General features: G+C 49.6%; 3 long non-coding RNA genes across 12 annotated transcripts; 2 read left to right on the top strand and 1 right to left on the bottom strand.

The window, feature by feature from the left end:
* Window positions 1-1708: 1708 nt before the first annotated feature.
* On the bottom strand, window positions 1709-19371 carry LOC108348412 (uncharacterized). 9 transcript variants are annotated; one of them, XR_010058454.1, is made up of 6 exons: window positions 19083-19371; window positions 17108-17209; window positions 16814-16871; window positions 10086-10179; window positions 2259-2358; window positions 1709-2157 (listed from the first exon to the last, which is right to left on the bottom strand). It is a non-coding gene; the product is annotated as an uncharacterized LOC108348412 (long non-coding RNA). The 9 variants fall into 9 exon arrangements; XR_010058458.1 differs by having other exon boundaries at window positions 10086-10771; window positions 17138-17209; XR_010058455.1 differs by adding an exon at window positions 10624-10771 and having other exon boundaries at window positions 16814-19371.
* Window positions 1787-27756, top strand: LOC134482408 (uncharacterized). Of its 2 annotated transcripts, none has more exons than XR_010058463.1 (3): window positions 1787-1901; window positions 10641-10784; window positions 26532-27756. It is a non-coding gene; the product is annotated as an uncharacterized LOC134482408 (long non-coding RNA). The 2 variants fall into 2 exon arrangements; XR_010058464.1 differs by lacking the exon at window positions 1787-1901 and adding an exon at window positions 9654-9940 and having other exon boundaries at window positions 26532-27755.
* LOC134482407 (uncharacterized) lies at window positions 20553-24566 on the top strand. The gene is made up of 2 exons (XR_010058462.1): window positions 20553-21308; window positions 21560-24566. It is a non-coding gene; the product is annotated as an uncharacterized LOC134482407 (long non-coding RNA).

The raw sequence follows: 27756 nt of genomic DNA, 5'->3' as shown, positions 1-27756 counted from the left end.
TGTGAAGCCAGAAAGCTATAGATCTGTCAGTCCTGGAGCGGAATTTTTTCCAAGGGTCATGAGTACCATGTAATGTGAACCATGAAGCCATTTGCTGAGATGCCCCCGCGTTAGACACTCAGTGCTTGGGATCAGTACGTCTATCTTCTCTCGCTGCGCAGTGGCTGATGAAAACATGCCTCTTGAACTGTCCTGAAATAAAGGTCACTGGCTGAGCCACCAGCTTTGATGCCCAGGATGAATAACCACCCTGAATTCCTCTCTAGACTCCAGTTCTCAGGGCTGATGCCTTTCCTAGTTGGCCGTTGGAGCACCATCTGCAACTGGCAGGGCTGTTTCCACGTGACTGGGTCCGAACAAGATGCTTGGGCGCCATCATATGTGCTGGGACCAAGTTCATCAGCGTGGAGGGCTTGGGGACTGAACCATGAGACTCCGTGGAGCAGCGAATCTATACTGTCAGCTTCCTCAAGAGTCGACCTGGAGTCGAAGTGAAAACATTTGGCCTTGGGCTGTAACTCCTTCAAATGCAAACTCACCAAGCCTTCGTTTCCTGAACTGTAAAGTGGTCCTAATGGCACATGCGTCACAAAGTTGTTGTGACAAATCAAGATGACTACATAAGCGGACTTTGTGAGCTGTAATTAGTGTTTCCCAGCTGAGCTCTCCCCGTGTGCCTATTCAGCTCTCTGCACCCACTGCCTGGCACCCTACTGCTATATAGAATGCCAGTATGTATTAAGTAGTTATCGAGCGAACTTGATGTTTGTCTGGAGAACAGAGACAATCAATACTTAACTGTTTTAAGGGAGGTAAACCTCTCTCTAACTTATAGAAGTTCTTTCAGAGCACATCAGTCTACAGGGCTGAGGTGGAAGCTTGGCTCCACGAAGGAGTTCAATCCCGGATGCTCTGTCCAGAATGGGACTTGCCTTTCGTATATCAAAAGCAAAGTAGCAAAGCTGTGCTTCACAGATCTACCTTACTGGACAGCTCAGGGGCCCATCTTATCCATTGACATCTCTCCACATACTGTTGAAGGTGGAATCCTCAACAGCTGCCAGTCGCTATGTGCCATGAGCTTTGTGGATTTTTATGAGCTGGGCTCCCCTGGGGAGGAAAGGGAGGGCTGCCAGGAGGAACAAATACTGTGGTTTGCAAAATGGGCTCACCCTGCCTTATGTCCAGTGTATGGGGCACGGGGCACTATGATATAAAAACGCTATCTGAAAGTCATATTGAAATTGCAGTGCCTTGGTGACAGCGTTTAGAGGTTGGACTTTAAAAGGAAATTGGGCACGAGGGCAATATCCTCAAGATTGCCAAGCGTGGCTGTGGGCTGTGTCTGTTAAGGATCAAACTCAACTTCTTCGGTGCTCGTATTTCCATCCTCGAGAGAGCTCTTTTGCCATGAAATGTCTTCCACTGGGATGTGGTACAGCATGGAGCCCTTGCCAGATGGACTTCACGGCCTCATAATCACAAGCGGTCTATGATAATTTTCCTTATAAATTATCCACTCTGATAGTCCGCTAAAGTTGCTCAAGAATAGACTAAGAAACAGAGACAGAGTTACTACACGACAGCCACCCGAATGGTGGCATAAATACAATCAGCTCCGTCACGGAGAGTGGAAACAGGGCCATGATCAAGAAGAGGCTTCTCGGAGGTACTGCGTTTGAAGCCAGACCTGAGTCCACATGAACCAGCTGGGAGGAAAGTGAAGTCATCTGCATAGACTTGGAGCCAAACAGCGATGCAGCTCCTCCAAGGGTTGTAAGAAGGATGTGCGGCAACGGATCCTGAGCAATGGGGGCAGAAGCATGGGGTCGATACTGCCTCTAAGTCATCCCTAACGCGAGAAGGAACAAGCAGAGAGTCCGCAAGAAAGATAAGAGCAGGTATGTGGCTTTAAAGGACAATCTGGGTGGAAAGGACACGAGAGTCAGTGCATCTTAAGTCACTGCAGTCTGGGTAGGAGCAAGCGGGTGGTGGCATGCTCAGGCGTGAGGTGGGAGCTCGAAGGTCTGAACGCACATTGACTCCACTTGAGCTACCGCGTCCAGCAGAAGCTGCAAGAGCAACGGGAAAACAATCTCAAGCGCCGGGGGGAAATTATGAGAATCAATTTCAGGCGATCTTAAAGTCTTACGGCATCTGAGGAGACATAATTAAAGTAGAAAGATAGATCTTAAGCACAGATCGTTCACAAGGCCTCAGGCTACTACTTAAAGAAAAAGGAATAGAAGAAGGCACACCGATATGTTAACAGCCATTTTCTGGGATCGTCGCTGCTTTTCTGCTTCCGTCTGTATTTCTGTTAGTTCTGAGGGTTCTGGTGCCGCTTGTGTATGTCTTCTGTAACCGAGAAAAGGTAGAGGCACCAATCATTTATAAAGAACACTGCTACCTTCTCACTTTCTGAGTGAGTAATAGAAGGTTTTAAAGTTCCCACTGGTTGTTTGGTTAGTCGGTTGGTTGGTTTTGAAACAGGATCTCATGCAACCCAGGCTGGCCTTGATCCTCCTGCCTCTGCCTCCTAGGTATGGTGACTACAGGTCTATACCATGCCTAAGATTTCATCTTCCTGAGGACGTCATTGTCCTTTATGGGGGAAGACAGGGAGAGGAACAGGGCACAGAAAGAACAGAGTCCTCTTTTCAGCAAGTCCTATTTCTAAGACAGAAAACTAGAACAGGCAGCAGATGCATTTGGCCTACCTGGCCTGTCCCCATATGTCTTCCTGGCTCTTTCCTCTCTGAGAGATGGCTCTACTCTGAACCACCTCCCTTGTCCCTAGTCCTTAAGCTGTTGCCATAGACCCGAGGTAGATGACTAAGTTGGGAAGCAGTGATGGTTCTGCAGCACAAGAGCCGTGGGTGCTCAGCACTGGGCAAAGGTACACGCAGGAAGCAGATGTCATGGAAAGGAAATCTGGGTACCATGGAGGACTCCTGGGTCCACATCATGCTGAAGATGCAGCATCAGCCCCGAAGAGGTCCACTGCCCTTTCCTCAATGGCCTGTCCTTACCATACCAGTCACCTGGACAGTTGCATCCTCTCAGCCAGCCCTGCTTTCCTGGACTGCTCGATTTTCCCTTCTCAGAAACAAAGGGATTCCACTGAGACTCTGACTGACGTGGAGTCCACACCCGACGAAGTCATCTGTTCTGTAGAAAGTACTTTGAATGCTGAGTCTTGCCCTTTGCCCAGGCTGGCCACAGAGGTTCCACACTTACTTAAAAATGTCTACAGCAGGACTGAGTCCCAGCTCCCAGGTAGTCATGCAACCAGAAGGGAAAACTTTCAATATCTTTGTTGCCAGGCCGTCAGGTAGGCTGGGTATATCCAATGCTTTTTTCCAACTTAAGACTTTCAACTGGGGGTTGGGGATTTAGCTCAGTGGTAGAGCGCTTGCCTAGGAAGCGCAAGGCCCTGGGTTCGGTCCCCAGCTCCAAAAAAAAGAAAAAAAAAAGAACCAAAAAAAAAAAAAAAAAAAAAAAAAAAAAAGACTTTCAACTGATATGAAGGCTATAACTCCACCGGAAGCTAGAACCCTCTGTGTCCAGCTAACAACCCAACCCACCATTCTGTTCGCAGATTATCTATCCTGATAAATACCGCCCCCCTACCCCCTGAACTAACTAGCCAAGGCCAGACCCCCTTTCTCCTTCCTGGGATACCCTCCATTCAAAGACTCCACCACTCTGCCAGGTTGAGTCATGTCTCCTGCCTCAGGCAAGCTGGGTGCCGGAACTGATTCTGCAAATTAAATAAGCTGGGGTCAGCCCACATCACTTCCACAGAACGAGCAGAGGTACGCAGTACCCTGTGACCTCATGGACTCTCCAAAAGGCAGAGATTTACCCCTTGGAGAGAAACCCCCCAGAGGAGGCCCAAGGAGGACTTATCAGCTGCTGCCTGGAGTCAGAGGAGCGGGAGAGTTTGACAGCTGCAAGGTAAAGTCTCGTTTTATTAAGACAACACGGCAAGCTTTTTTTAACCACAGCTGACATCACTCTAATAAATCACCATCATGTCTTGTGGGATAGAAAAAGCCAAAACACTGTCACATTTGATTTTGCTGGCTACTCTCGTCTCGAGAACAAACCATGTGTTTTTAATCAACAACACTTTGTTTTGCATTTCTCATACCCCAATACTCTTTAAATAGTTGCTTTTACCAGAGGGCTATTTTAAACCCAGGACCAGCTCCTTTGCAGAGGACATTGAGAAAGAACAGCATGTTACCAGCTCCCCGGGCTGATGCCTGCTCTTTCCTTGCTGTCGCCATTGGGTTCTATGAGTTGTATCTGTGTTTCAGAGGGGGCTTTCCTATCCCTTCTTTGGGAATTTAATTAGACGCCTTCCCAGAAAGTTGAAGGGATTTTTTTTTCCTTTTTCTTTTTGCTTTCTCTTAACCAGCAACACAACAGGGTTATGGGGAAAATAACAAATTCCCAACCAAAGGAGAGTCATGAATGGAACTGGGATTCCAAAGGAGGGTAGGAGAGAAGGAAGGGGTAGGAGGGGAGGGAATCATGGGGGGGGGGCAATGAAACAAGATTTGGGCAATGGTATATGTCAATTTCTGCCTACCAACAGGCCTCAGACTCCTTAGACTAAACCTTAGAGGCAGATGTGCTCTGCTCAGGCCAACCCACCAGGGCTTCTGGGTATTCCTTTGCTTTGCTGCCATGGGTAGCACTCAAGATGAGAAGCTGATGGGGAAAGAGGCCATATTTGCTGAGCTGCCCAAACTGCCAGGACCTTTGACAGTGGTTGGCAGTTGGATTCATCTTGTGCAGACATCTGTCTCTCAATAAACTGTGCTTCACAGAGTCAATAAAAAGGGACAAAGACAGCCCTCAACCTGAAATACTGAAACTGCTGAAAAGTTACCCCAGCCCTGCTGAATAACCCAATCAAAACTGGAATCGTGAGCCAACAGGAGCCCAGATACCCATAAACCCCGTATTTGGGAGACTGCAGCAAGAGGATCATGACTTCAGGGCCAGCCTGGGCTACATAGCCAGACCCTGACTCAGAAGAACAGAAAGAGAGAAGGTGAGCAGGGAAGATCCTGAGAAGAAAATAAGTTACATATAGGTGTGCCTGCTGTGTTATTCTAGTGAAAATTGCCATCTCTCAGTCGAATGGTAAAGTTTTGACGGATCATTTCCTGGACAAGTGAAATCCCATAATCCAGTCACATGAGAGCTTCTTTCGTGATGTTTGGATTGCTCATCTGCTAACCAGAGATCACAGATGCACACACTCAGCCACACTGCCTGCCAGGGCCATGTTTTCCACAGTCTTGTCCCGCAGGTCCAATGGCAGAGAAGTCCCAATAGCCCAAAGTCCAATCCTTATGAAAGTCGCTATCAGATATGCACACTGGTATTCCCATTTCTGTTTATTATGCCATAGCCTCATGAAATACACCATAAGCATGACTCTGCTTGATTAAAAACAAGCTCTACCAATGCCCACGGCAGTGCCTCCAAGCATCTCTCTGCGACCATGCCAGGACAGGGGATTCATTTGCACACATTGCTGTCATCTGTGGCAAGGAGATTCTTCCAGGCTGAGAAGCCCTGTGTCCTGGTCATCTGGTCAGTTCTGCGTCCCTCTAACTAATCCACCTCCAGGCTTCTTTGTCTTTCATTTGAGTATCACTGGGTTTAGTGGCATCCCAGCTACGGGGGTTCCATTTGGATTGGGGTTGTTTCTAAGTCCAGCCTAAAAGTGGCTTTTCCAGTTGAGCAGTACAAACAGGTGATTCATCTAAACTCACCAGGACTTCGGTACTCTGTGACGATGCCTTCGTTTATCGGGTTATCTTCCAGAACAAACTAGGAGGTCTGAAAAGGTAATGAACTACTAGAAAACATCTTCTAGTAGCAACGTAGATAGGGATTCAGGGCTGGGTTCAGATAGAAAGGGAGGGGAGGAGAGAAGGAGAGGGAGAGGAGGAGAGAGAGGCAGAGATACAGAGACACACAGAGAGGAGAGAGGGAGAGGGGGAGAGAGAGAGAGAGGCAGAGAGGCAGAGATACAGAGAGAGGAGAGAGAGAGAGAGAGAGAGAGAGAGAGAGAGAGAGAGAGAACAGATTCTAGGATTCCCCTAAAGAGCATCCTTGAGTGGGCCTTAACTACAGCTCGAATGTGTCTTTGTATGACCACTACTACTTGTTTCAAGGTTTAAGGACTGTGCACACTAAAGAATGCAGACTCAAGCTCAAAGCGAGCTCCACATTTTGTGGTAATAGAATGCCTGTTAAAAACAGAAACTGAGGACTAAGGAGAAAGCTCAGTGGTAAGAGCAGTCACTGCCCTTCCAGAGACCCCGAGTTCAGTTCCCAACAGCCACACCCAAAGTGCCAATGACTCCAGACTAGAGGAACTGATGCCTCTGGTCTACACAGATGTCTGCCCTTACCCACTCCCCCACACACACATGTGCATGCACATCCCTACACATACATTTAAATAATAAAACGTTTTTAATGTGGAAATCCTGCTGCTCACACCCACTGAGTCTCAACTCGAATTTTCTACACCATCCAATCCCTAGCTATTGTGTGTGAGTGAGCCTTCACACCCAGAAGCACTAACATTTCACAGTCCTAACAAACCCTAGGAAGCCAGGGTCGATGTTAAGGTTTCACCTCAGGCTAACAAGATCAGAACGGAGAAGATCTTGGGACACAGGCTGTGGGTTTGACCGACTCTTAGTCATTTCAACTCGTGCAAGAGAGACACCATCTGTGTAAGAAGAGTGTTATTCATTTATTACGCGTCTGTGTCACTGGTTGCCTGTTCTCAGAGCTTCTCTTCCTGATCCTCATCACAACACCAGAAAGGTAAGCATTGCTCAGGGCCAGACATGCAGGTCTTATATCCCAGAGCAGTCACTTAAACCTAAAGCCTCCAGCTCGAGGAACCTTGCCTCCATAATGATTGCTACATCCCCACAGCAGACTACTACTGACAAGAAGAAACAAACAGGCCCAGAGCTGCAGGAAGCCAGACTAGTGGAACGCAATTCCCCTGTTATACACCAGCCACAGTAGGAAAGAGGCCAGGGAGTGGCAAGGACACCCATTGCATAGTTGAGGACTCTCAGGGTCAGGTACGAAATCCCACAGCCCAAAAGACTCCCTACTCAAGGGGGCCTCTAGGGGTTCCTGCTTAATCACAGCCAGAAAAGCCAGGCTGACCTGGTGAAGGGCTTCAGCCCAGTTTAATAGGACATTTATGAGCAAAACATACTTATTAGTAAACAATAATTACAGGAGAACAAATGCCCCGGAGGCAGCAGGTAGCATGTGAGCCCTTTTTTCTACTGCCCTCCATGTGCAAACCCTTTCTGAAATTAAACCATGCCCGCTGTCAACACGAGTCTTTAAAGAGCCCTGGATTTCTGTAATATGAGCAGTAATTCTAACCCCAACTGTTAATTGAAGGCTTCATCGTTTCTTTATAGGGGTGCTTTCACAGAGGCTAATGTATTTAATCCTCGTGATGAGGAGGCCGTGAGGCAAGGACTTTTCCTGAATTCACTTTCTCTACACAAGGAAGCTGACCCTGGGGTGGGGGGGTGGAGCCTCTGAGGTAGCGCAATCACTCCTGGAGTGATTGAAAGAGCTGCAGTTCAAACCCAGACCTTCAGGTGCAGACCGGGTGCCCTGGGCCCTGTTTTGTGGGCGCCTCCCAAATCAGGATGACTTCACTCAGACAGAGCTCCAGTCTCACCAGAAAATGTACGGTGCATTTCTGGGATTCTTCTGCTTTGAAGTCATCATCAGAGCTGGTAAATGCTTCAAGACGTCTACATTTTCTCCTTCCTTCCTTCCTTCCTTCCTTCCTTCCTTCCTTCCTTCCTCCCTTCCTTCCTTCCTTCCTTCCTTCCTTCCTGTGCTATTTTGTTTTGTTTTTGTTTGCTCGATTGCTTGCTTGCTTGCTTGCTTGCCTGATTGATTGATTGATTGCTCATTTTAAGAGCAATCTTTCTGTGTAGCTCACCCTGGCCTGGAACTCCCTATGTACCCAAAACTCATGATCCCTCTGCCTCCGACACTGGAGTGCTCTAACCACAGTCACTTGAGAGCTTCTCTTCCTATTCCCATGCATGTCCCTTTTCTGATATTTGAGGTGACCCAAAAGGAGACCAGAACTTGATGAGTTTGGTAATCAGATACTACACTTCACTTACAACACATCTTCAGGGTAATGTTTTAGGTTGACCCAAGATTCTGAGTTGCAGTCACAGGGAGAAGTGACCTTGAGGACCGGTGACACACAGTTCAGTAGTAGAGTGCTTACCTAACTTGCCAAGGCCTTGGGTTCAAGTCCCAGCATTATAGACACATGAAAAGAGAATCCTTCAGATACGGTTACGAAGTTAAAAACATCATCTCAGACTTGGAAAAGATTAAAAAATCTGGGAACAAATTAGCCTGGTGTAGACAGTAAGTTAAAGAGAAGTCTCAGGGAGGAGTCGAAAAGCCAGAAACTTTAAATCCTGTAAAGTTTCTTAATCAAGTTACACTATTATTTGAAACTGGCAAGACACCAATGGATTCAGTCCAAAGGCATAATTTATGGTGTGTGTGTTTTTCCGTTTTCTTTTTTTAAGGGCATTAGGGTTTTAGTTCCTTTTCTTCCTTCTGCTTAAAGTCTCTCTCTCTCTCTCTCTCTCTCTCTCTCTCTCTCTCTCTCTCTCTCTCTGACATCTCTGTCTGTCTCTCTCATTTCTGTCTGTTGGTCTCTTTTTTTCTCATCTCTGTCTTTCTTTGTATGTCTCTGTCTCTCTTTCTCTGTCTGTCTCTCTATCTCTCTCATCTCTGTCTGTCTCTCTTCTCTGTCCATCTTTCTGTGTCTGACTCTTTGTCTCTCTTTCTCTCATCTGTCTCTCTGTCTTTGTCTCTCTGTGTGTGTGTCTGTCTTTGTCTCTCTCTTTGTCTCTCCTCTCTCTTCTCTCTCTCTCTCTCTCTCCCTCCCTCCCTCCCTCCCTCTCTCTTCCCTCTCCCCATTTTGGCAATCTGTTCCTTTCATTTTCTTAAATCTGTTTTCTTCCAGTATGTGTAAAATAAAACCAGTTTAATGGAGTCCTATGTCTTCCCTTCCCTCCAGAAGACCTTACTCCTCAAATAAACGAGCCAGCCCTGTGTCCATAAGCCGAGAAGCCTGAATTTTTCTCCCCCAAAATCAGTTCTCTCTTTTACATAGGAACAGAGTTGTCTTAAAGTGGCCGAATCACCTCACATGACGAAGTAACTTTCTCCCACAGATGACCTTCCTTCACCCCACAGTATGTCCTGCACCTTCCTCTCCAGGCCCACACCTAGGCCCAGCCACCCCCACACCCCCCAGTGACTCTCCCAGCCTGTCCCAAGGCCCTGGCCTCCTGGCTTTCTTCTCAGGGAGGCTGGAGGCCTCGAGTGCCCTGGGAGTAGCACATGCATGCAACACCCCTCCCACTGGCCCTGAGAAATCCTGAGATCAAAGAACTCAGGGCCAGGTGTCTGTCCTCCTCCGCCACAGGCCACAATTAATCAAACCGCCCAACTCACAGGAAGATCAAACCAGGCACCCCGCCAGCTGTTGGTTAAAGCCGGCCTTCAAGCTGCCCTCATTAAATTGCCCTCCCCCTTTCTTGCCCTGTGAACATCTAGCTCTTCTCTCTCTCTCTCTCTCTCTCTCTCTCTCTCTCTCTCTCTCTCTCTCTGTGTGTGTGTGTGTGTGTGTGTGTGTGTTTCTCCCTGCTTTCCACAGATTTTGCAAATTTACATTTATTCTCCATTTTGCCTGCCCCCTATTTTCATTTGTTTGAAATTCCAAGAGCCTCCGCTCTGAAGCCTGAAGACTTTCCCCTTCCAAAGAAGAAGTCCTCCGGAGCCCTGGGTGACAAGTGTCAGGATGGTTTCTTTGGAGGTATAGAAGAGCAGTCCTGTCCCTCCCCCTCTTTCAAGGGTAGGGATGAGGTCACCAAAGGTGACCTGAATTTTCCTGATTCAGACCCAGGCGTCTCTACCGCACACACGATGCTCTAAGTCCAAGAGCCCACCATACTTCCTACCTCAGAAGTGCTCTGAGCCTCACAGGGGATTCTCAGTGGAACCTCGATCTGTGAGCCACCAGACATAGATGATCTCCAGTGGAGCCAGTTCCACCTAGAACATAGAACAGGGAGGAAGCTCATCATGGCCGCTCTCAGAAGGCTGACGCAGAAAAGGGGAGTGTTCAAAGAGGTCCTGGACTATATAGCAAGTTCAAGGACAGCTTGAGATAAAATAGCAAGATCCTTTCTAAAAAAAAAAAAAAAAAAAAAGGAAGAAAGGACAGAGAAGGAGACAGAAAGGAGAAGGAAGAGGGGACAAGGAGGGAGTGATAAAGAAGCAGGATCTGCTCCTTTCTTTTCTCCCCACATCTAGAAACCCAGAGACCAGAGGGCTGAAGAACTGACCCTGGCTTCACTCTGCTGACGCACTGAGACTGCTTCCCGCCTGGTCTACGAGGCTGTTGTGCTTTTCTTACAACAAACAATCCGCAGAAACAAAAACAAAAACCCCAGGCTGCAGAACGCAGCCCCCTCTTCCCCGTAGTCATCTACGTACATCTATGTATTTTGTAGACTTGTTTTTCATCTCGGTGGTTCTGAGGCGTACAGGCGTGATAAAACACAGATGGAGAGGAGCAGACAACGTTGTCGCGCGCGCAGAAGACATCGCACCACGTTGTACGTTTTCGGAAATCTTGGAAGACCTCAGGATGTAAAGTAGGATTTTTTTTTTCTTTTCCCTCTTTGGGTCTGTCCCTTCCTCCCCTCTTCATGTAGTTGCAATGATCTCTTTGTCTCCTCTCTTGCTTCTATGGCCATGGCCCCTGGGTCACCTGCTGCTGTTAGGAACACTGTTGCTTGGCCTGGGCCACTGGGGCACTGTGATGCCCTGGGCTTGACCCCACCTCTACCTGAGCCTGTTTCTGCAGCTGTGGTGAGGCAGGGGTGGGAGGAGAAGCCATCCATCAACTCCACAGCCGAAGAGAGAGCTAAATGAGGACTGGAAGGGTCAGAGCTGGTGCGCACTTGAGTGCCGTAGAGACAGGTGGGGATTACAAATTGTTGAGATATCAGAGCTGTGCTTGATGGATGGTCCAGAATGAGGGGCAAGATGCTGTCCCTCAGTCTTCTCCGACAGCAGGACACAGCCTGAGCCCCCCCCTCCGCCTCCCCTGACTTCCTCTGGCCACCCCAACAGACCCCTTTCCCCAGCTTTTTTTTCCTGCCTACTCACAGTCCATCCATCAAGCCGTGCCCCCAAGCTGACCTTTGCAGAGAATAGCCAGCCTAAGAAGCATTTCTTGCTGTGACACCTCACCAAGGAGTTTTGTCAATGTTGGCCAGTCAGGGCCGAACAGTAACCACAGCACAGCCAGTGTCTTATCTGCTGCCCACCTCTTCCCCGTGAGCCAGAGGCCAGGGGAAGGAGAGAAGGCAGATCTCTTTCCCAGGGTACTTAGTCATTCCTCCTGACCTATCCATGCCCACGGGGCCCAAGTGCCTAGAGCCTAGGTTCATCAGTCAATAGGACTTGTCCTGTGTTCACTTTTTAAAAGCAGAGGTTTCACATTCCGTCATAACGGAGGAGGGGCTTGTGGGCCCTTCCCAGGGGAGCTAGCTAATGGCTATAGAAGGAAGAGATGGGGAAGTCATTTTCTTCAACTATACAGTCACTGGCGAATTATTGTGCTTTGGGATTGCTTCACACCCACACCTTGGAGAGTAGCCCTGGTCAAGCCCAGTGGGCCGCAAAGCAAAAACAAACCAGAAAGACCCATGGGTTAGGTCTATGGGTGGGGATGAGGACTGGGTGGAAGGAAGCAAAGGGTGGAAGAAGGGGGTGAAAGGACAATAAGGGTGGTTAGGTATGCGTGAGTATGATCAGTGTGTGTGACATACATAAGTGCACTGTTGAATAATAAACTAAGATTTAAAAATCCCCTTTAAAGCTAGCATTTCAAGAAAGGCACCACGAGCCTGCAGAGAAGCCTTCTACAATGGACTGCCAAGTGTGGGGAATACGGGATAGCAGTGTGTGGGGAAAGAGGCTCGGGGCCTGGGCAGAGGACTCACTGGACAGCTTCTAGCCAGCTCGGGGACATGCCCATCTCTGTGGGGCTTCGTTTTTTTTTTTTTTTGGGGGGGGGGAGACCACACAGGTTGCTGGTTGTGACATTGCCACCATGGAACAGCGAGCGGGGATGGGCAGGCATGTTGGGGCGAAGAGTGATGGAGGGTGTTTGATAAAATTACTATTAGGCTTTAAGTTAATGAATCACGACTGCAAGAAATCATGATAATCCAGCAGGCATTAGTGACAGATTAGCTTCAAAGCTGCCATGAAAGTGCCACAGTGCCTACCCAACGGCATGATTAATGCTCCCAGTACATAATGGCTTTATGGGGGAGCCAGGCACCAACAGAGCCTCGAAGGAAAGCCATGAAGAAATCCCAGGGCGCCAGGGGCACCATTACCCTGCCTGGCCCCATATGGTTTCCACTCCACTTGGAAACAACTACACCCACCCAGACTGTGAGACAAGTGGCAGCAGATCAGGCTAGCCTCGGAGCCCGCTCCCCCAGGGCTGTGCTGCTCACCAAGTGACAGCTGATCCCAGGCACTAGGAAGCTGAGTCACAGACAAAGCACCTCACAGCTACCGCTGGTGTCTGAAGAGCCCCGTCCCAGTCACGTGACTGAAGGTTTATTGTGGAGAGGCCTACAAAGAGTAACAGCCAGGACACTCACACCAGTGTGAGGTGGAGGTGGTCCATACCGACACCTTTAATCACCAGAGGCTCTCCCTACAATGATTTAAATATTTACCAGCCACCAAGCTGTGCCCCCAGGCCCCACTGCGCATCTCTATGCATACTTTTGCATTTGCTACTCCCAACAATTGTGTGAGATATTACTCTGGCTTTCTGTACTTGAAGGATAAGGGAAAGGGAAGTAAAGGGCCTGCAGGCAAACTAGCACTGGGTAGACCAGGCCCACACAACCCTGTCTCTCTACTTCTCTATTCAGCTCCCTTCGGTACCATAACCTCTAGCCTCACCTCACAGGAGGGGCTAGATTGGGATTCACTGAGCACCACTTTCCCTAAGGAAGAAACCTCAGTCTTTGCTTTATCAGTCTCCTGTTCCTGCCCCAGGGCAGCAGACAGAACTGTAACCCGGACTCCCTGCCTCTTCCTGATGCCATGGATCTACTCCCATGGCATTGCCTTGGGCACTTAACCTCACCTGCTTTCTGTTTCACCTTCTGGCTGGGACAGAAGGAATGTTGGTGACAATAGCTTGACTGCTGGACCCCTGAGGACTGAGCATCCTGACCCTTGAGATCCTGATCAGTCTTTCCATAACCTTCACTGGCCAAAGCCTCTTTGCAAAGGGTGCCCAAACTCTGCTCCAAAGGAAGGAAACCCCATCCATGATCTGCTCATCTTCTCATAAATATGGGGGCAATTAACAGAAATCCCAAGCCCAAGAGGAATTCTTAGAGCCGTGTTCATCTTCATAATGATGAAGAAAACCCCTCAGGGGGCCTGAGTCGCTACAGGGGTAGCAGGCTGTTACTGATCTGATTAACTAGAGCTCCTTCAGAAACATACAGACGCCCTCCCAGCAGCCTTCCTCCCAACCCACCCCACTCCAAGGGCTTCTGCCATGGAGGCCTCCTGCCAGGCTACCACTGGGCATCAAAGAAGACTTGGTCTTCTGTCAGAGCACCAATGGACTCCAATTTCCAAGACCTCTATGCTCATTGTGAACTCCCTAACCAAAGGCGAGTCAGCATCTCATCAGCAAAGAGTTCCTTGCTGAGCACCATGGAAAGGTCAAAGGGGTCCTTCATCCCTGTGAAGCACTTGGGTCCTTACATGACATGATCCAACTTCTGGCTGCAGTGTTCCATACTTCTTAGTGGGTTTTCTGATGGTGGCTTCCTTTGTCATGGCCCAGGCATCTCTTGAAGCCCTCTTCTCTTGAGCTGACAACCCCATGTGAGTCAAGGAGACCTTGGCACATTGACTTACGAAGCCATAAAAATCTCAAGATTGGGACAGGCTACCCAGACATCTCTCCCGCCCCTCCTCAAATCTTCTCCCATCTGCCTTCAGCTCCTCTTGAGGCAAATATATAGTTTCTATTTCAACACGCTGTGCCCAGTGAAAGCTCAATAAATATTTATTGACGGTGGTACCCATGATGCATTAACAGCCACAGCTATAAAATTAAAGTTTCAGACAAGGAGAGACCCTGGTGAGAAGGAAACTGCTACATAGAGTTGGAAATTTCTCAAAGTGACAGGTGTTCACAAGCATATACACACATAAGACCACACGGTTCTCTACCAGGCCCATCCAGAGACTCAAGAAATACCCTCCTGAGGATACTCTTGCTTCATGGATGCCATGTTCCACTTCTCTGTGACCCACCATCTCAGCCTGTCAGGCTCTAGAGCTGTCTACATTTGTTTTCTTGTTCTTGAAGGAACAGGGGCCAACAAAATTCTTGCCATAGTGGAAATTGGGAGGCTAAGTAAGTCGAGGTCCAAGTGCTGGCTACTGCGTTGCCTGTCCTCCGTAGGTTTTTAGTCTATGACCAAAACTAGGCACAGAAGTGAATCTTTTCTCTTCATATGTTGATCGTCCAGATATTTGTTACAGTAACAGAAAGCTGACTGATGCAATAATTTACATTTTGAAGCAAAAGCCAGGGAGGGCCTCCCATAGATGAAGGGAGACTCAAGAGGTCTAAGGCCTTATGAACACAGACAGGGCAATCCCTGCCCACCCCGATGTGTTTATAGATATAAATATCTACTGCAGGTGTAAGAGACTCCATAGTCCTGTTTTAGAACCGCTAGTGTTTCCCTCATCAGGGCGACCTGCTTATCTAACAGTAGCACCAGATCGCTTAGCACCAGCCAGTCTCAGCTCCTCTGACTCCTAGTATAAATTCAACAGGGGGTGGGGATGGGAGCAGGGATTGATGCATCGGGGTAAAGGAATAAAGATGGGATCTCGTTAACATGAGTCCCAGAGTAGACTAGAAGTCAGTTAGGGGAGAGCCCTGCAACTCTGGAAACTCAAGGGAGGACAGACAGTTCATGAGCTGGTGAGGTTGGAGCTAAAGGGAAACTCAGCCAGCTTAAAAGAAAAAAAAAAATGAAGATAGCCTTCGGACAAGCGAGAGAGTCTGCGGATAGCATTAAATGAGCGAGATGATACGTGTGGCTCACTTCCTGGAAGCCTCGTCCATACCCAAAGACTCTTCCACTGGAGGCAGCCATTTTGAACCTGACTTTGCTTAGCCTAAAGTGTTATGGTGAAGGGAAGGCAGGACACACAACAGAAGCACAAAGGAACGAGCCAGCCATACAACCCCTAGATAGAATCTGGAGGAAACATGCCCACCCTGCCCTACCCGCTCCCTGCTTTAGCCCTTCAAGCAATAGAGCAAAAGATCCCTCAAGAAAGCTCAGATATCAAACAGATAAGGTCTGCCTCTCTCTCCTAGTAAACCCTCTGAACTCTAGACTGTCCTGTGTGTCCCAACTCTGGTCCCTGTGTGGCCAGTTCTCAGGAGCCTCTTATGTTGGTAATTGACAAGCAACTTGAGCTAAGAGGACAGAGGGACAACAAACATTTGGTGGCATTGCCTAGTGCCAGGCACTCTTCTTATTGGTATCCTCCCTCAGGAAGATCACAATGTGTCCACACACAGAAAGAGAACACCCACAGTCCATTTGGCAAGGCTCACTGGCCTCTTCCCAGCCTGACCTGGCTTCTGCAGCTGGTGAATGGTGTTCACATTTGTGCTGTATGTTCCTGCCCAGATGGGTGTCTGATCTTGTCCTGGCCAGTTTTTCCACATAAGGGGACCTGGTACACTTTTTATAGGAACCCAGTCGTTCCCTGGGGCCAGAGGCTAATGCTGCCCAGATGCAGGAAAACAGAAGGGCCATTCAAAAACAACCGAAACATCAACACACTTTGAAAGTGGTCTGTTAGCACTTGTCAGAAGCACAATAAAAACACAATGGGACCATCAGAAAGCAGAGGTATTCAGGCTTGAGAAACTTGGCTTTGATGACTTAGAAAAGCAAAACAAAGGGGCAGAACCAGTTCCCACTTGGACTGTGGCTTGTTTGCTCTGCTTATCTGAAGTCAGAGCTAACAATGCTCATCAAACCAAAAGACCTCAAGTTTCTCCTGTGCCACTGGCTCCTGGACAGAGCAGTATCACCTTCTGGAACTGGCTGGTGTCAGCATATGGCTCCTAGACACCTGTCTGGCCGTGCGTCTCTCAACTGTGACCCTTGACCCTCAGAACAGATCAGATCATTTGCTGGGATGGTCTTTTGCAGCTAGGGTGGTGGAGGGCTGGAAACACCGGAGAGCAACGCCACCCACTCCCTTCTCTACTGTAAGCTGCCCTATCTGTCACCAGTCAGCCAGAGCAGGACCAGGAGTTCTGCCGTTCTGCCTGAGGCCTGGCTGTTGACACATGGCTCCCGCCTCTGGAGCAAGAGGCTGGAAGAGAAATGTCACCATCGACCCTGCAGACACTGGACGCACACAGCCTTCAGTGTGCAAGGCAGATGCAGAGCAGGCGATGTCCTCATGTGAAACAAGGCTGCCCGCATGCCACAGTCACTCAAGGTCATTTCCCCACGCCTCTGCGGCTCAGGCACTGCTTAATTCCCACCATGGGCGCTGTCTCAGCCGTTGATCAAGTTACCTGCCGGTGACTTCAGTAAGCTTAGTCCATTCGGGTGCTGAAGGCCTGAATGTTGACTCTAAGAAGAAAAAAAACAAAAAAAAAAAAAAAACCAGGAGATTAGCCAGAGGGGTTGAGGACTTGGCATGCTGGCCGGTTGGGAGAGCGGGCTCTAAAAGCCCTGCTGGTCAGAGTGGGAACCTAGAGGTACAAGACATTGGATTGGGGGGACGGGTTGCTTGTTGTTGTTTGCTTGCTTTGGTTTTGGGGGTTTGTTCTGTTTTGGTTTGGGGCTCTTTGCTTTCATCCACATACCCTCTTGCTCCCCGTTTTTTTCATATGTACCCCGTTATCCAGTCTACTGGACCCATTGAGACACAATGAATCAGGAGACCCGACCGTGTTCTTCCTCCTTGCCTGAAAGAAATGGGGAAGGGGAACCGATGTTAGAACAAAGGAACAAAATCTACCTGGAATAGGAACCCTCAGTCTCTGCCTCAGGCCTTAAGACGGCCATCCACACTGCCGTAATCCTTCACGGCATTTGCCAGTGGCCTTTGCCAGCTCCTTCTGAATCCAGCGGTGGCTCTGGAACAGGTCGTTACCGATTCAGCAGTCATGGTAAAAACCAAACACCTATAACGTGATCCACATTCCTTTAACCACTTTAGACATCTGAGCAGGTTATGCTTGCCACCGAAGCCTCCATTTCCCGAGATGCCTTTCCGTCTAGCAGGGGCCGCCCAGTTCCTGTCTCCCTGAGCCAGGTAGGCATGGAGCAGCAAGCACCCAAGCAGCTTCACCGGGACTTTCCACAGGTGAAGGTCACCTTTCCATAAATAAGCCTGGGGTGGTAAAGGGGCGGAGGGGCACATAATTTTGAGTCAGGGAAAGCTATAATTCAAATCTTATCCCTACCACATGCTAGCTGTCTGCTTGCCAAAGGCTAGTTCTGGTAACCGCTGGAAGGACTGAAACCGATCGTGGTTAGCTAGACCTGGCTTTGAGACTGACAGAGCATGTGTGATAAGCATCAGCTGCTGGGCCAGCAAGACTGCTCTGTGGGTCAAGGCGCTAGTCACTGAGCCTGATGACCTGAGCTAGGGCCCTGGACCCACAGAGTAGATGGAGAGAATTGTAGCAAGGTGTTCTCCGGCAACCACACACATGCCTGCATGCATGCATATGACAGACACACACACACACACACACACACACACACACACACACACACACACACCACAAATCGATGGATAAAATCAAAACTAAGACCAGCGAGATGACTCAGCTGGTAACAGCACCTGCCACAATGCCTGACTAGCTAGCTCAGTCAGTCCCTGCCGCTCACCTACTGAGAGACTTAACCAACTCTTGCAAGTTGTTCTCTGACCTCCATGCCAGGGCTCTCACCCATAAGTAAATGTGATTTTTTTAAACCTTTTTTTAGATAAGTAGATAAATAGAAAAACGTATCAGCTCCCATGCTCTTAGCGCCGCCCACTACAGTTGGCGATCAATCAATAGGACAATATTCATTGGGTGCCAGTTGAGTTACCCAATATGGCAGGTGTTCCAAGAATAGACATAAACATGCCAAGGTCACTACCTTAGGGGAAGGCCCTAGGATAATGGAGACGATGTGGGGTGGGGGGAGTAAATAAGAAAATGCTACGCAGGAACGAACAGCGATATTATTATAAGAAAGCACCTTGTACTTGGGCAGGCCGGGGTTCACCAACTTCACACCACTGCTTACTGGCTCTGTGGTCTTGACCTCTGTCAGTCTTGACTTTTTCCCCCATTGGTAAAAGGAGGGAAATATTACCTCTCTCATGGATCTGTGGCCAAATCAGAATAAAGGACCATCACGTGTACTGTGGAGTTTGTTCCCACCTCGTAGAGGTGGTCTGCAGGTACACAAAACTTTTTCAAGCTGAGAGCTATCTAAATGACAGCTACTACTGTCTTGGGGAAGATAAGCTTCTGGAAGGAAGGACTCGGGACTGCCTTTATGTGAAGTGACACATTCCCAGAAGAACGGGCACGGCCCCATAGTCTTCAGTCTTAGCTGAGAGAGTTAATGCATGAGCAGTGTCAGAATCCACTCCAAGAAAGCTTCCTGAAAGAGGTGACGTAACCGGGTAAACAGGGTTCGCACTGAAAGGGGAAGGCCCAGGCACGCAGAAGAAATAAGACGGGGATTGGAGGGCGGGGTACCAGGCAAGAAAGAGCATTGAGTGGGACCAGAAACTTTGAGCAGTCCACGACAGGTCAGCTAAAAAAAACCTACCAGGTCAGGCAGAGGCCGACTGCAAGGTCTCCATCATTCAGAAGCCGATCTTGGTGTGACCAAACACAACTTGGGAAACATACCCGAGAGACGAGTGAGTATGTGACAAAAACAACTTCTATCAGCCCCTCCCAAGGCCTCCAAGTCGTTGGGCCTGAGCCAAGCCAGAGCACCAAAAATAACATTTCCCATGAGCCTTCCACCTCTGGGAATGTCCCATTCCATGGGTCCCTACTCCATCTGCCTGCAAGATTTCCAGCCCACTTGGAGAGCCAGACAACCAGTGAACTCTGACCCCATCCATCCCAGCAGGGGCCCGGGGAAGCATTTATAGCTTCAAAGGTCCTGGTAACTGTTAGCCAGTAACCTCCTCCCAACCCCCACCTCCCACCTCTTTACCCTCCAGGCCACAGAGGTCAGGCACTGGGGTCACACCTGGCCAGGCCCCCAAATTCCAAGGCCTGCCATCTATTCAGAGTCTGCCCACTGGCTCTCGCTACACACCTTCCCAACCCCAGATGTGGACTTAGAGGCTGGAGAAGACCGGGCCCATAGTAAAGAGACCCCTGAAAAGGATTTCTGTGGAAATGGGCTCCCGGTGGTTCGTTCTCACCCTGGAAGAACTGGGTAGAGACTGATGCCTAGACTATCAATCCTGCAGGTTTCAGTGACCTTTCCCTGACCCCCTGGCTGCTAAAGGCCGGAAGGCCAGTTAACGTTTACCAGCCCCCCTTGGAGTAGCATGCTAATAGGTACCCAGAGGGAGTGAGGTTCACAGAAGTGTCATAGCCCAGGCAGCCCTGAGCCTGGCCACCTCCACCCAGCAAGCCACGCCCAAGCTGCAGGCCAACTACCCACTCCTTCACTCCAGTCACAGGGAGTGTAAGGAGAAGGGCTCTGGGCCTACAAAAGCAACAGAGGCTTACATGCCCAGAGGATCTGCCACCACAGTGGACATGAGCTTTAGTCCCACCCCGTCTTCAATGTCCTCTGTAGATGGCTTTCAGGATGTTAGAGCCTCCCCACCACAGCTGCCACCACCACCACCACTTCCACCACCACCATCACCACTGCCAGGGTCTGGCCTACCACTTTAAGATGAGCAATGATATCCCTGCAGAAATGGGGCTTGGCAGGGCATAGATTGGGACCAGAGGCAGTAGCTCTGCACTATGGCTACCAAGCTATTTACCTATGGGGGCCATTACTCAGCCTGTTCTGTGAAAATGGAGCCTGATGGCACAGCCTCTGCTCCCTTACTCATTCCTCTTCTACCCAGCTCTTGGCTAAGTCTTCCCCACTAGATGAGGCCCAGGTGAGTCTAGCAGGCCAAAGGCCAGGGCCTTGGATGGCGGGGGTAGTCCTACCAATGGGGTGCTGTATGACTTGGGAAGCCCTTAGCCCGTCTGTGCCTCGGTTTCTGCCTTGCAAAACAAAGCTGATGGAAGGCTTTGGTGGTGGTGGTGGTGGTGGTGGTGGTGGTGGTGGTGGTGGTGGTGGTGGTGATGTTGTTGTTGTTGTTTGAACCCTCTTCCTGTTCTCCATCTAACTCCAGGTTCCCATTGCTTCTGGGTTCTTCCATACACACCCCTCCACCCGTCCCTGGTTACCCCCACCCCATTCTTCAGCTCTCACCACAGAACTTTATAGTCAGGGGATTATCTGGCCGAATCCCTTTATTTAAAGAGCAAGGTCGCTGGAATCCAAGACATGACTTAGCTTGGTGACCTTGGCCCGGATGCCTCAGGCAGAACCGGGCCTGCAGTGAAAGTCTCTTGGCACTGGGTTCCTTGGGCTTTGCCAGCTCCAGCTGAGTGCCCAGATAATTTCACCTCCTCATGAGGAACACACCAAATCTCTTCCCGGCTTCCCAGGCCTCCGTGACGACTACCTCCTCTACCAAAGCTCACTCATTCCCCCAGCAGGTACCAGGATTCATAGGGACCCAAGTCCACCTCAGAAAACTCCCTCCCTCCCCACCCCTACCCAAATCCTCTACAACTTCCAGCTTCCCCAGTGTTTCCTCCCCACACCCCTGTGGCCTGGCTTGGCTCTGCCCTCTTCCTTGCCATGTGTCTGCTTCTGCCTGCTCACCTCGGGCTTTCTTTCCACTCATGAAGCCATCCCAGACTCCACCTCTCCTACACTGCAGTGTGCCCTGTGGTCTTGGGTCCTGGCAGCTGAGGCAGCATTCTGGCCCCATCAGTCTCCGGCCATGGAGCCAAAGTAAGCTACTTAACTTCCGTTGTGCTGCTGATTCTTGATTTGGTAAAGGGCTCTACCATGAGCCAACCACAGCCAACCTCTATGAACACATGAGATTACTAACAACACCGTGCATGAGTGTGTGTGTGTGTGTGTGTGTGTGTGTGTGTGTGTGTGTGTGCCCCTGCCCACATGTGTTGCCCCAGTGAATATATTCTTCCCTGTTGGACTTTTAAGTTTCTCTGAATTGAGTGTAACAATGTGTTTCTTAGTTCCTTCTAGAAAGGCAGTGTTGTGATGAGAGGGATATTGAAAATGGCATGGGTAAGAACTCGGTGTCAAGAGCTCCTGAGCGCTGGGATGACCCAGCTTGTGACCTGCAAACCTGCAATGTTGCCTTTGGACCCAGGATGGGAGGAGTAGTGCCTTCCTTCCCAGTGGAGATTCCACTCACCGAGAGTAAGCTCCTTCCCACCGCCCACCCTCTCATCTCCAGTGAATCCTTTAAACTGTTGGTTCACCTGCTCTGCTTGATGCCTGGCTCAGACCCTATCCCTGCAGACAAAAGGCTCCTGCGTGATTGATGATGACAGTGACCTGCCACTGACCCCCTGCTCAACCTGGGTCCTGCTGCTACACACAAGGCCCTCGGTTCAGCAGCCCCCACGGTTTGAAATGCCGATACCTGCTTCTTGGACTGTTGATTTTCCTCATCTTGCCAAGTAGAATCTTACTGAGAGGATCCAGTCGGGTGATGGGAAAGCTCTTAGCCCAGTGTTGTTACATTGTAACTACTCAGTAAATGATAGGGTGGGGGAGGATAACCCTGTGAAGGCAGCGGTTGTACACAAGGACCAATCCCACCCTGCTTCCTTCCAGCAATGATGGCATACCAAGCATGCCTCCCCACTATCATCCTGCCCACAGCTTTCTACTTTGCTGCCTCCCTGCCCGGAGCTTCTCTAGCTGGCTCTTAGGGCCGGCCAGGCCCCTGGAGCAGCCTCCTCCTCAGCGCTTACTGTCATTGGTTACTTGGGGTATTTGCTGACTGGGCTCGCTCTCCTTGCAGAAGAATCTGTCACCACTAAACCACCAAGCATTCTCATGCCATAACTTTAAAGCCATTTATTTACTCATTTACTTCCACTTATTTGCCAAGTCTTCAAGAAAAGAAAAGAGAGAAAAAAAGAAAAAGAAAAGAAAGAAAAAAGACAGAGAGAAAGAGGAAAAAACTGATTGAAGTGACTTCCTGATGAAGCGCACAGTGACCACCAGTTGAAATAAACAACAGGTAAAAGAAAGCCCTCTCAGGCCCCTTGCTGCCATTTTTAACAGCGACAATGCAGGTTCTGAAACCTGCATGGGAAGCAGCCTGGAGCGCAAGAATCAGGAATCTGACAGCACCCTCTTGCCGCTGTTTCTGCTTATGCTGGGTAAACGGTATTGGAAAAGAAGGGGTGTGCATGCAAGAAAGCAGAAAATAGAAAGGTGCAGCATTTAGCCAGAAAGGAGGTTTGGCCTACCAAAATCCCAGCCCTGCCAGTCAACCATCTCCAAGAGTCAGTCTCTCCCCCCCCCCCCCTTTTTCTTCTTCCTCTCTCCCATACCCCCTCTCTACTTTCTTGTCTCTTCCCTCTCTCTCTGTTTTCCTGCACCTCTCCAACTGTGGAGGACTTCAATGACATCAGAAATAAGAACGAGGGTGTGTGTGGGGGTGGGGGGGTAAAAGCCCAGGAGAAATGAAAATTGTAAAGCCAGGCAGAACGGTGCATGCCAAGGAATTTTGAGTCCAGCCTGGGCTACAAAGAAAGACCTTGCCTAAAAAGGAAGGGGGAAGGAAAGAGAAATAAAATACTCTGAAGGAGGAACGAGACAAGCCTGCTCAAGAACATCTAAGAACCTTCCACGGACAGCTGGCCTTGGGAAGGCGATGGGGAGGAGGGGGATTTCCCAGGCTTTGATTCCAGAGCGCCTGTGGGACAAGGAAAGTTCCCCTGAAAGAGCCCCACAGATGTGAATACATCTGTACTCCGTTCTTCATCCCGAACGCTGGCATCCTGCCGCTGGCAACGGAGCGCTGTGGGCAGAAGGACGAAGAAAAAGGTCTAAGAACTAAAACATGGACCCGACACCAGAAGGGCTCCTCTCTTCTCCCTTGAGCGAAATGAGCTGAGGGAGAAAAAGGGGGGAGGGGGAGCGTGGTCCAAGCCTACTGAGTCGCTGAGTGAAATTACAGGGCCCTGCGAGGGATGATTAACGGCCCGCATGGTTTTCTGCTTCATAGCCATTACTCACTGCAAACCTGGGGCTTCTCGGTTACATAGCCCGGCACAGGCCGACCATTTTTTCCATTGACTGAAAACACATTCTGACTGAAAACAAACTTTGGATCCCCGAGGCTTGGCAGGCCCTGGGTCCTTCTCCATATTTAATCAACGGGAAGCTAAACACTTTCAATCTACGATGGCTCATTTGGACGGGGTCTCGGGGCTTTTGCTCGGTGCCAGATATAATAACTCTCCTCTCTCTTTTCTAAGGCCTATTTTATAATTTTGCTGTTTTTCAATGTCAAGCCCATCTTTTGAAGAATTTTTATTGGATTTCCTGCTAGACTTCAACAAGGATTTTTCTTGCTTTGGCAGAAATATCAAGCAGAAGAGGGGAAAAACTCAATCATCGTCTTGGAAAGTCAGGATGGTGCTCGCGCATTGGGCCGGAGGAGGCGGGGTGGCTTTGTCTGTTTGCACACAGACAGGTTTCTAGAAGGCTGGAGTCCCCATCACCAGCTTCCAGGGTCCCTCTACCTTCAGAATCACGGGGTGAAAGTTGACAAGGCAGGGTGAGGGTGACGGACGGGCACAAGTAGAAAGTTGGAGCTGGACAAGAAGACTCTGAGTATGGCAGCCAGCCAGAGGGTAGGTAGGCACAGCTCTAGGAGATCTGGGCACAGGCTATGACACCCCTGGATGTGACTGTTTGTAGAAATCAAACACCAAACATCCTTCGGTGTTCGGGAACACCGAAGGATGGGGAGACATTCCCCATGTGAGAGACAGCAAGCTGCCTCTTCCAAGACCGGGTGGGGAGGCATGGCCCAGAGGTGTCCATTCACCACACTGTCTGCTCCCAGCTCAAGGCAACAGCAGAGGCTTGATTTTTCCTTTATAAAGCTTGTTCCCCAGGAGAAGCAGCTTGCCAATGAATGACAGCTTTTGTTTGCTCATGTTTTCCTCTCCTCCCAGAGTCAACTCTCAGAATATACCAGAATGTTCCTTCACACTCCACTTTTTCTTTTCCATGTTTTCAGGGTGGGGGGTGGGGGTGGTGGTATCATCGCAGAGTATCATCCAGGGAAAAGCAGTTTGTTTTTGTCCCGTAGTGAGACTGGGACAGAGGAACCCTCGAGGGTGCGTCCTTTTCTATTCGTCTTTATATTTTTACTTTTTGACCTCTCATGCTAAGAAGCATGGGCTGCTATGAATGCCACAATTTAGAGAGTCACAATTTAGAGACCACTGTCCCATGTTTGCCTGTCTTTGTATCCCCATAGCAACCGTCTGAGATAGACAGGGACATATCTTATATCTTAAGACCACTGTTTAAGAGATGAGCTAACAAGATTCACAAACCAAGTGACCTGCCCAAGTCTTGCAAGAAGTAGGGATTCAGATAGGAATCAAAGTGGGCAACACGTTTTTGTCTTGGCTGTGATGAAGACTGGATCCATAGTCTCACCTTCACCGAGGTCCTTGCTATTACGCTGTATCATCCCCACTCGTTGTTTCTTTGGTCTCACTAAGTTGTCCCGGCTGGCCTTGAACCTGCCTCATCACCCCTCTTATTATTTGAACCTAATAAGATTCTCCTGCCTCAGCCTCCTGACTGGCTAGGATTATGGGTCTATACTACCAGGGCACTCGTGTCTAATGGGCTACAATATACATTTACTGCAGGGGAGTACCCTGATGCTCACTTAATAAAAGCATCTCCCTCCCCCTTTGCTGGGGAAAGTTTCTCTGAACAAATTATCTGAACTAACCAAACACACTGAAAGCAGAAACATCGTAGCTTTCCTCGCATGTCTACTAATAACAGAAGAGTTTTATTGCAGGCCTAGTATGAAACAGGCTTCCAGGGCATCTAAGCCACCTCTACTTCTTCTACTAAGAGAAAAGGACATCTATAAGTCAGGCAACACAAATCACTTGTAGAATGCTCAGTCAGGGCCCAGTCCTGTGCTAGAATATTGTAGGATGTTACAGGAGGAAAAGATGATGTCCTTTCTCCGGAGGCACATACAGCCAAGCTGAGGAGGGAGAGCAAGAGATGTAGGGTCCTAGAACTGGGCAGAGCTTAGAGCCCATTCGTCTAAGCCCCTCACTTACCAGTGAGATAAGACAGATGGAGGATCAAGGAACCAAGAGAAGGAATGGGAAATACGTATGTGGGGACCACATCTGTCAGAGAGAACGACGGCTGGGGAGATGCTCTAAGAAAACAAAACCTGGTCTCAACCTTGAAGCGTCTGCAGGGTCAAATGGATCGGTAAAGGGGGTAGCTTGATTCCGGGGTGCCTGTGCCTTTGCAAGGAGGCCAGAACACAGGAATAGGAGGAGATGGGGAGGGAGCCAGATGGAGCTAGGTCCTGATGGTCACAAGCACAGGAAGAATGACAAGGCCAGGGAGAAGTCACTTGGAAGGGCGGGGTCCCATACACTAGGACCAGTGAAGCCCTTTTCTTATAGTTTCTTCTGGATCTATGCCTACCTCCACTTTCACAAAAGCCTAGGGGCAGACAGAGGTCCCACTTTGTACTCTGTTTTGAATCTAGTGAAGGAGAGACCACGGGCGAGCCATCCTGTCTCCCCTTGGCCTCCTCTGTAATTTCCGCAGCCATCCTGTGTAGCCCCTATGCTTACCCCGGTTCTCACCATGCTTCCTCGATGCGGCCATCCAGGAGGTACCAGACAAGGACTGAGTTCGCTGAGCAAAATAGGAAAAGGTGGGGGACCAAGGAGGGGGGCGACCTCTGACTTGCGGTCAGAACTGGAAGACAGGCAAACTGAAGATGAGAACCTTCTTCCCCGGGTGCCAGAGATGCTCTTGAGAAATGATGTGCAGAGCACCTGTTCTCCTGCATCCAGGGAGCCAAGCTGAAGGGACTGACAGTGAAGGAGTGCTCCCCAAGCCCCTGACCAGCTACGGCTTCAGTACCTTGATCCTTCTATGCTTCCGTTCACACAGTGGCTCACCTTGCGGATTGTGTCCTGCAACCACGAATGTCTCCATGCTCCCTTAACCGAGACTAGGAGGAGGACACATCAGGCTCTACTGACCGGCGGACTTGGGGCCAGGGTTTGGCAGCTGTCGCAGCCAGAACTGTGAGCGTTCACCAAAATGCCGTTGTTGCTCTGCTCCCAAATAACAGCACTTCTGAGACACAAAAGGTGCCTTTGTCCCCAGACCCCACTCCCCACCCTTCCACCCCCCACCCCCACCCTCCCATCCCCACCACCCCCACCCCGTTGCAACTCCATCAGCAACTCACACTGCATCGTCCTCCCTCCCCTGTAAAAATACTCCACGTAGGACTCTAGGTTCTGCAAGCCTACCGAACTTATCCTGACCTAATTTCCTCATGGAAGAAAGACCAGAACCAATAACCTTCTTGTCCCCCTGAAAGACCCCAAGAACTGAAGCTTCCTACCCAACCACACAGTTCCTCTCCCCACCCACCCACCCTCTACCAATCTTCTCTCCACGTCTCCATCTTCTTCATCTCCATCCATTCCCGCCCGTCCAGCCTCTCCATCCGACCGCCTGTCCCTCCCCACCTTGGGCATCCATTCACCCCCAGGTTTTCATGGCCCCCAAGGGCCGTTCCCTTCCTTCGTTTCCCTGCACAATCTCTCTTTGTTCTCAGCATGGACTCCATTTTCTCCTCCTCTCTCCTCTGCTGCTTGAGGTTAAGAACATGCCATGGCATTCCATAAATTACTTGGCAAGAGTGGATGACAAGAACAGAGTGTAATTCAGATTAAAGTCGCCCTCCAGCTGAAATGATAGTTTATTAAATAAACGGCAATGCTGCCTATCAACTTTGCTGGCAACTGGCCTCTTATATTAATCTTCCTCGGGATGATTTAGGATCCACCTGGGTCCTCCGAGAAGATTCTCCCCTCATTTCCGTCCCATCTCTCTGGATCAGGCTGCTGGGCCTGGTGCAGTTGACAAATTCCCCAAGTAATCCCTCAAAAGATTGGAGAACGCTCGGAACGCTCCATTAAATTTATTCTCCATGCTTTAAGAGACCCAAACTATGTCCAATAAATAAGTGTCCCTGTGATTTACTGAAATGCTGCTCTGATTTAAAGTTATAGGGGGAAAATATAGAGCCCCTGGGAGCCCAGGACCAGCCTTGCAAGTGAGACCAGATGTGAGATTTCTGTCCAGGGAGGGGAGAAGAAGG

This window comes from Rattus norvegicus, chromosome 16, assembly GCF_036323735.1.
Source record: "Rattus norvegicus strain BN/NHsdMcwi chromosome 16, GRCr8, whole genome shotgun sequence".
Lineage (NCBI taxonomy): Eukaryota > Metazoa > Chordata > Mammalia > Rodentia > Muridae > Rattus > Rattus norvegicus.
Note: the sequence above shows the minus strand (reverse complement) of the source record. Positions and strands in the feature narration are given on the sequence as shown.